General features: G+C 43.0%; 2 pseudogenes across 2 annotated transcripts in view; both read left to right on the plus strand.

Annotated features, from left to right (window-relative positions):
• The window catches only part of LOC105525028, a 93777-nt pseudogene that overhangs the window by 51968 nt on the left and 32969 nt on the right, over positions 1–8840 (plus strand). The gene's annotated exons all lie outside the window — the stretch shown is intronic.
• The window catches only part of LOC105525017, a 16476-nt pseudogene that overhangs the window by 7094 nt on the left and 542 nt on the right, over positions 1–8840 (plus strand). Inside the window, exons 3-5 of the transcript XR_001003845.1 lie at positions 2950–3228; positions 4712–4990; positions 5386–5640. The product of XR_001003845.1 is annotated as a putative pregnancy-specific beta-1-glycoprotein 7 (transcript). The remainder of the gene's footprint in view (positions 1–2949; positions 3229–4711; positions 4991–5385; positions 5641–8840) is intronic.

An 8840-nucleotide genomic window follows, 5' to 3' on the forward strand; every position in this document is an offset into this window, starting at 1 on the left:
CTGAGACTAGATGCCAGATGGAGTCAGCCATGCTAGTTTGCTGTCACTGTTGTAATCTTTGCACTGACTCACCAGGGTGTCAGAGGCTGGACAGGCTTGTAATCTCCAAAGCCCATGGGCTGATTTCACCCATTTCACTCGTGACTCCATCCTCAGCCTACTATGGAGCCCGCATTCTCCAGTCACTTCCTAGAGACTTCTGGTTTCCTGTCAGGCATATAAGAAGCTTGAAATTTGTCACTCGGTTCTAACAGTAAGTAAACAGCTGAACGAACTCAAAAGTCGACAACTCGTTAAAATACCTCAGAGATAGCCAGGCACAGTGGCTCACGCCTGTAATCCCAGTACTTTGGGAGGCCGAGGAGGGCGGATCACGAGGTCAGGAGATCAGGACCATCCTGGAGAACATGGTGAAAACCCATCTCTACTAAAAATACAAACAAATGAGCTGGGCATGGTGGCAGGTGCCTGTAGTCCCAGTTACACGCGAGGCTGAGGCAGGAGAATGGCATGAACCCGGGAGGCAGAGCTTACCGTGAACCAAGATTGTGCCACAGCACTCCAGCCTCGGCAACAGAGCAAGACTCCATCTCAGAAAAAAAAAAAAAGTGCTGTTGGAGAAATGAAGAATGCTTTCGATGCTTACTAGTAGAATGCACACAGCTGAGGAAAGAATCCCTAGCTTGAGGATGTGTCAATAGAAACTTCCAAAAATGAAACAGGAAAGTTAAAAAAGAGTAGGGGAAAAAAAGTGGAGCAATATATTCAACTTCATATTTACCATTTTGTATTGACAATAGCAATTTTTAAATTTTGTAGTTATGGTACAACTACCAAGGCTGTAACATTCACATAATGGGAATACTCGTGGGTTCAGGGACCTGTTGGAGGTGGCCAGTGGGTGCTGTCTGATGGTTTTCCTGCCTGGGCCACATTCGATTGTTTCCTTATGATGATGCCATTTTCATAAGTTGGGATTCTTCGTGTGGGTGACACATGACCCATTGGCATCTCACTTAGACTCCTCTTAATTCACACAAACTTAAAGTCTAGTTTTATTTCCTGAGGTTGAGAGAAAATGAAGAAAGCACTTCACATACCTGTTTTGGGCTCCTCCACATTTTTCCTAACTATGCTCAGAAATTAGAAACAGGGAGTTCTTTTTATATTTACTAACATAACACACATCCCCTCTTTTAATTGGGCATCATTCCTCCCTTTATGTAATTGACACACTGACCAGTTCTGTCCTTTTAACGGGACTCTTTCTACTTAAGGACTTGCTAATTTCAAATCACCTCTGGCATCTTTCTTTGAGCATAATGTGATCCTGCTGAATTCACCCCACACCTCAACCTTAATTGGGTATCAAAAGAAATACTACTACCAGCAATTCATCTCAGATATTTGGACCATCAGTAAAAATTTCCACTTATGACAACATTTTAATGTTTCCTTCAATTTTTGTTTTGTTTTGTTTTGTTACTAGAGTCAGATCATAACATGAGGTCTAAACTCCTGACAATTTTTATGGGAAAATTACAATATTACAAATTGAGCATCCCAAATCCAGAAATCCAAAATCTGAAATGCACCAAAATCCAACAATTCTGACATCTGATGTGATGCTAAAAAGAAGTGTTCACAGGGGCATTTTGGATTTTAAATTTTTCAGATTTGGGATGCTAACCCAATACATCTACTGCGAATATTCCAAAATAAAAAAAGTTAGAACTCCAAAACACCTGGTTTTAAGCTTTCTGCATAAGGAACACTTTATCTGTATGAACTATAGGCATGAAGCTACACAGGAGATCTCTAGAACCTCCTCATCCTGCATAACTGAAACCGTACACTCATGGAACAATGCCCTACTCCCCCGACCCCAGCTCCTGGAAACTGCTATTCTACTCTCTGATTCACTCTGGAATCCACTGAGATGTGGTACATAGAGTAGTCAAACTCACAGAACCAGAAAGTAGAATGTCTAATGAGAGAAAGTATCCACAGGACTTTTTCCCAAATATTGGTCTAATAGCCACCAAACACATAGGGTCCATGAGGGCCAGACTTCCATCATGAGTTCATGCTCGCCCTTTCCACCAGTCAGTTCTGCATTTGCAAACATCCACATGTATTTCTAGAAAGATCCACATGGTCCTCACCTGCCCTCTACAGAGGGAAGGGAACATCATGGACACAGAATAGGGAACATGGTCTTGGTCCAAAGCTGTCAGCCCTTGCCTGTCCCCTTCACTCTTTGTAGGTCATTCCTTGGACTTTACTCTATCTTTAGAGGTCACCTGGCTCAAGTCAGTCACTATGAGACAGCTGGGAAAGCTGCCTCACCTTGTGGCTCTACTCCCTGATGACTGAACTGACCTCCAGGCTTGACTCTGGTCTCCCCTGTGTTATTTCTGCTGATGTGCCCAGTCCCAGGCCAGGCTTCCCAGTACCCAAAGAGTTTAAGGACACTGGGAAGTTCCATCATCCCTCTCTAGAATGCCCTTGGAAAGGGAAGCTGCAGAGAAAACATACCTTGGGGGGCAAAGTAGGACTGAAACTAAGAAGATTCCAGCACTGCATGATCCAGGTGAGGATCACATGGTGGGCCATGCATGCAGTTGGAGAGGGAGGGACTCAGAGAGGCACCAGGGGCTGTGACTGCTGGTCCCATGTGTTTCCATAACATAATGCTGCTGCTCAATTCACACTTGAGAAAGAGTGTGCTTCTCCCACATACAGAAGGCATGTGGGAGACATGCCTTCTCCTCACAATCTATGAGCCCTCAGATTGCTATGCATCGGTCTTGTAACACACACACCTGCCATGGGCTTTTAAGGACTTGGGTGGGCTGAGGAGTGGGAAATGCCGTCTCTGATTGAAAAATGTCTTTGGAGGAATGAAAGGTGCCACACAAGGCAATCTTCTCTCTATTATGTGCACAGTGGAGACTCCCAAGCCCTCCATCAACAGCAGCAACTTAAACCCCAGGGAGGCTACGGAGACTGTGATCTTATCCTGTGATCCTGACACTCAGGACGTAAGCTACCTGTGGTGGATAAATGGTCAGAGCCTCCCTATCAGTCGCGAGTTGCAGCTGTCCGAAAACAACAGGACCCTCACTCTATCTGGTGTCACAAAGGATACTGCAGGACCCTATGAATGTGAAATGAAGAACCCAGTGAGCTCCAGCCGCAGTGACCCAGTCACCCTGAATCTCCTCTGTGAGTATCTTCTGTTCCTCTGTGAGCCAGGCTGCCATCCCAAATACAAATGGCCAGACGCCAGGCCTCTCAGTCCCTCTCAGGTGCAAGTACAGAGACCTTTACCCCTGGACATCAAAGCTGGCCATGACTACTAAGAGTAGGCTTAGGCATGATCTACAATGGGAGAGAAGGGGCTGCTCCAGTCATGGGAGAGTCAGGGTCCACAGATTATGATGGGAGAAACAGGTGAATGTCTCAAGCAGCAGATCAGTGAACACAGCAGGGATTTGGCTGGGACTTCAGCGTTGTAACTTAGTTCACAGGGTCACTGTGGCCCTTCCACAGACCAGGATTTTCCCTTCCCTCTCACAACATCACCTGTGACTTTATTCTCTTTGCTCCAGATATCCTGGATGCCTCCACCATTTCTTCTTCATACACCTATTACCATCCAGGGGAATTCTCCAAGCTCTCCTGCCTCACAGACTCTCACCCACTGGCAGAGCATTCTTGGCTGATAGATGGGAAGTTCCAGAAATCAGCACAAGTGTTCTTTATCCCCCAAATCACCAAAACATGTAGAGGGGTCTATATCTGTTTCATCCATAGCTCAGTCACTGGTGGAACAAATCTCGTAATCAAGAGGGTCATAGTCCCTGGTAAGTGGATCCCTGATGCATTGGCAATATGTTTTCCAGTGAAGTCTATCTGGCTATCAGGGAAGAGCCACCTGCCCTCTGCAAAGGGAGAGGGAAAATCAAAAACCCAGGACAGGGAATATGTTTCTGCTCCAAAACGACCAGCTTTTGCCTGTCCCCTTCACTCTTTCTAGATCATTCCTTGCACTCTGCTCTATCTTTGGAGGTCACTGGCTCAAGTAGGTCATCATGAAACACCTGCAAAGAACTGCCCCACCTTGTGCCACCACAGCCTGATGACTGAACTGACCACCAGGTTTGACTCTGGTTTCCCCTGTCTTCTTTCTGCTGAAACATCCAGTCCCAGGCCAGGCTGCTCAATATCTTCAGGGTTTCAGGACAATGGGAAGTCCCATTATTACTCATCTCTAGAATGTCCTTGGAAATCGAAGCTGCAGAGAAATCACATCTAGGAGAGCAAAGTAGGATGGAATTTGAAAGGGACCCAGCAGTTGCACATTCCAAGTAAGGAACCCAAGGTGAGCCAGTCAGTCAGCTGATTAGAGAGGGACTGGAAGGTGTAACAGGGGTTGTGGTTCCCACTGATGTGTCTGTCTGTGACCCAACACTGCTGTTCATTTCGCACTTGAGAAAGCCTGTGCTTCCCTAAGATGCAGCAGGTGGCCTCATAGTCTTTGAGCCATTAGATCATCATGAGTCTGTCTTGTGACACACGTACCAACTATTGGCTTTCAAGGGCTCGGGTGGGCTGAGTTGTGGGAGATGCCAACTCTGACTGAAGGATGCCTGTGGAGGAATCAAAGGTGCCACACAGGACAAACTTCTCTCTGTTATCCACACAGTGGAACTGCCCGAGCCCTACATCACCAGCAAGAATTTCAACCCCATGGAGACAAAGAATGTTGCAGCCTTAACCTGTGAGCCTAAGACTCAGGGCTACACCTACATGGGGAGGGTAAATTGTCAGAGCCTCCCCGTCAGTCCCAGGCTAAAGCAACCCGGTAAAAACAGGATCCTCATTCTAACCGGTGTCACAAGAAATGACACAGGACCCTATGAATGTGAAATACGGGACTGAGTTGGTAGCATCTGCAGTGACCCAGTCACCCTGGATGTCCTTTGTATTTTTAGTTCCTCTGTGGGCCAGGCCACCAGATAAAATCCAAATGACCAGAGATCAGGCAGCTCTGTCTCTCTCAGGTACAAGTACAGACACTTTTATTTCTGGACACCCGAGCTGGCCATGACTCCCTGCCCTGGGAAAATCTGGGTAGGCACAGCCTCAACAAACAATACAAGGGGAGGGGATGCTTTTGTCATGGGAGACTTGGCATCTACGGCCTGTGATGGGAGAAACAGGTCAAGACCTCAGGCCTCGTCTCAATGAACACACAAGGGTTTGGCTGGGCCTTGAGGGTGTGTCTTGGCTCAGAGGGACACTGTGTCCCTTTAAGAGACCAGGAGCATCCCCTTCCCTTGGAAGACTTCACCTGTGGCTTTATTCTCTTTACTCCAGATGGTCCAGACTTCCCCAGCATTTTCCCTTCACTCACCGATTACCAATCAGGAGAAAACCTCCACTTGTCCTGCTTCGCGGATTCTAACCCACCAGCAGAGTATACTTGGTTGATGCATGGGAAGTTTCTGCAATCAGGACAAAAGCTCTTTATCCCCCAAATTACTACAAAGCATACCGGGATCTATGGTTGCTCTGCTCGTAACCCAGCCACTGGCAGGGAACGTTCCACATTCAAGATGATCGTAGTCGCTGGTAAGTGGATCCCTGCATCACTGGCAATAGGGTTTCAGGTGGAGTCTATCTGGCTTTCAGAGAAGAGTCAGGAAAACATTTTAATTCCCAGCCTGTGTCCCATGGGCAGAAGCAAATCCTAAATTCTCCTCCTGAACTCTCCCAATTTGTCTCTACAGACTCTCTTCTCTTTGTTTTTCTGTTTTCTCATGGCTGACATTGTGTCCAGCCTGAGAAAGGTAGGGAGGGGACTTTGTCAGCCCTGAGCCCTATGTGGTGGAAGAGTCTTCATAGAGGGACAAGAAGGAGAGTCGTCAAGATCAAGTTGCTTCTTGCTGTCACCAACACATCCCTTTCTACCACGTTTTTGTTTTCTTTTGCTTACTCCATGAGCTACAAGGAACATGTGAGGCTTTGAAATAAGCTTTCATTTTTCCCCCAAATGAGAGGAGGAAGCCCCTTGGATGAGAGAGGAGCAGCTCAGATTGCTGCCTGCTCTGCTCTGGGCTTCTCCAGTGACTGGCTCTTCCTGACTCCATCTGGTGTGGGACCAGCATGTGTAGAGAAAGAGCCCTGGTGGCCTCTCCTGGATTCGGCTAAATTGAACTGCCAGTTGAAGTGAAGGCTAGGTTGCAAGGAAATTAGAAGAGAGGGAGCCTTGGGGCAGACTCTTGAGCTGTGTCATGGCTCTGAAGTCACCGGCTGTATGAAACTGTTGACACAGCACGTGGGACACAGCACAGAGGACAGTGAGTGATGCACACTTGTAGAAACAGGGAGATTCACCTCTGGGGCTCTGCATGACAGGAAAGGGGCAATGCCACAGTGTGTATTTATAGAGTGTAAGACTACCAGGACACTTTATATACATCTAATATAAGACTTAACTTTAACTATTACTAAGTGTGCAATTTAGTATTGTGTAACCATCACACTATCCATTTCCAGAACTTTTTCCTTTTACCATATTAAACCTCTGCACAAAAGAAATGGTAACTCTCAATCCTTCTCCCCCTAACCCTTAGCACCCATCATTCTACTTTCTGTCTCTATGTAACTGGCTATTCTATCTTTTATAAATGGAATTATATAATAATTATCCTTTTGTGTCTGGCTTATATCACTTAGCATAATGTCTTCAAGTTTCATCCATTTTGCACGATATATTGGAATTTTATTCCTTGTTAAGGTTGAATAACATTTCGATGTATAGATATACTTCATTTGCCAACCCACTTATCTTTCAATGGACATTTCCGTTGTTTCCATTTTTGGCTATTGTGAGTAATGCTTCTCTGAACATCAATGTGCAAATATTTGTTCAAATTTCTTTCAATTCTATAGGCAGTATGTCCAGAAGTGGAATTGCTGGATCAAATGGTAATTTATTGTTTAATTTTTTGAGAAACAGCCACACCACTTTTCACAGTGGCTATAACATTTTCCATTCTCATCAGCAATGCACTAGAGCTCCAATTTTTCCATCTATTTGAAAACACTTGTTGTTTGGTGTTGTTGTCATTGTTGTTGTTTATCAAAGTCATCCTAAAGTGTGTGAGGTGGTGTCACATTGTGGTTTCGATTTGCATATCTCTAAGTATTCGTGACGCTGAGGAACTTTCTATGGCGTACTGGATATTTGTATATCTTCCTTGGAGAAAACTCAATTTTCATCCTTTGCTCATTTTTTAATTGGGTTTTTGGATGTTTGCTGTTGTCAACTTGTAGTTTTTCATGTATTCTGGAAATTAATTTGGTATCCCACATGTAATTTGCAAATATATTTCTCATTTCATGGATTGCCTTTTTACTTTCTTGATAATATTCTTTGATATATAAAAGGTTTTGATTTTTAAGAAGTCCAATTTATCCATTTTATTTGTTGCCTATGCTTTTGTTGTTACAACCAAGTAATCATTGTGAAATCCAGTATCATGAAGCTTTTCTCCTATGCTTTCTTCTAAGAGTTGTGTAGAGTTTGCTCTTACATTTAGATCTTTGATCTATTGTTGGTTAATTTTTGTATATGGTATTAGGTAAAAGTTCCACTCAGTCTTGCCCTTGGATATCCAGCTTTCCCAATATCATTTGGTGAAAGCACTGTCCTTTCTCCTTTGAACGATCTTGGCACACTCGATGAAAATCATTTGGCCTTATATGCAAATATTTCTTTCTGAACTCTGTTCTATTGCACTAATTTCTATGTCCTCCTTTATGCCAGTATCACACTGTATTAGTTACTGGGGCTTTGTAGTAAATGCTGAAATCAGGAAGTGTGAGTCCTGTAGCTTCTTTCCTCCTCTTCAAGGTTGTTTGTCTATTTAGAGTCATGACATTCAATATAAATTTTAGGACAGATTTTTCTTTTTCTGCAAAAATGTCACTGAGATTCTGATAGGAGATATATTGAATCTGCAGCTCACTTTGGGTAGCTTTATCCTCCTAACAATACTGAGTCTTCTAATTCATGAAAACAGAATGTCTTTCATTTTATTGATGTCATCATTAGGCAATATTTTATGGATTTCAGGTATAATCATTTCACCTCTTTGGTTAAACTTATTCCTAAATAGTTTATTCTTTTTGATATTAATACAAATTAAAATTTTTTTCTTAATTTCCCTTCAGATTGTTCATGGTTAGTGTATTGAAATATGACTGATGTTTGAATGTTGGTTTTGTATTGTGCAACATTACTGAATTCATTTATTAATTCTACTAGGTTTGTTCCATCTTTAGGATTTTCTACATAGAAGTTCAAGTTATCTGCGAACAGAAATAATTTTACTCCTTTCTTCCAATTTGAATGTCTTTTTTTAAATTCTCACCTAGTTTTTCTAACTAGACGTTTCAAAGCTACATTGAATAGAAGTGTCAAAAGCAGCATCCTTGTCTTGTTCCTGCTCATACAGGGAAAGCTTTCAGTCTTTCTCCATTGAGTATGATATTGACATTGAGTTTCTCACATATTGCCTTTATGTTGAGGTGGTTTCCTTCCATTCTTAGTTAGAACGTTTTTATTATGAAAAAACATTGGGTTTCATCAAATGCTTTTATTGATTCAATCTTATTACTGATTATAGTTCTATTCATATTTTTGTGTTTTTCTAGGAATTTGTCTATTCCATCTAGGTTATCCAATTTATTGGCATACAATTATTTACAGTAATTTCATAATCATTTTATTAGAATTGGTAATAATCACTTCATTTTCTTTTTTC

Source organism: Colobus angolensis, unplaced genomic scaffold, assembly GCF_000951035.1.
Source record: "Colobus angolensis palliatus isolate OR3802 unplaced genomic scaffold, Cang.pa_1.0 Scaffold512, whole genome shotgun sequence".
Taxonomy (NCBI): Eukaryota; Metazoa; Chordata; class Mammalia; order Primates; family Cercopithecidae; genus Colobus; species Colobus angolensis.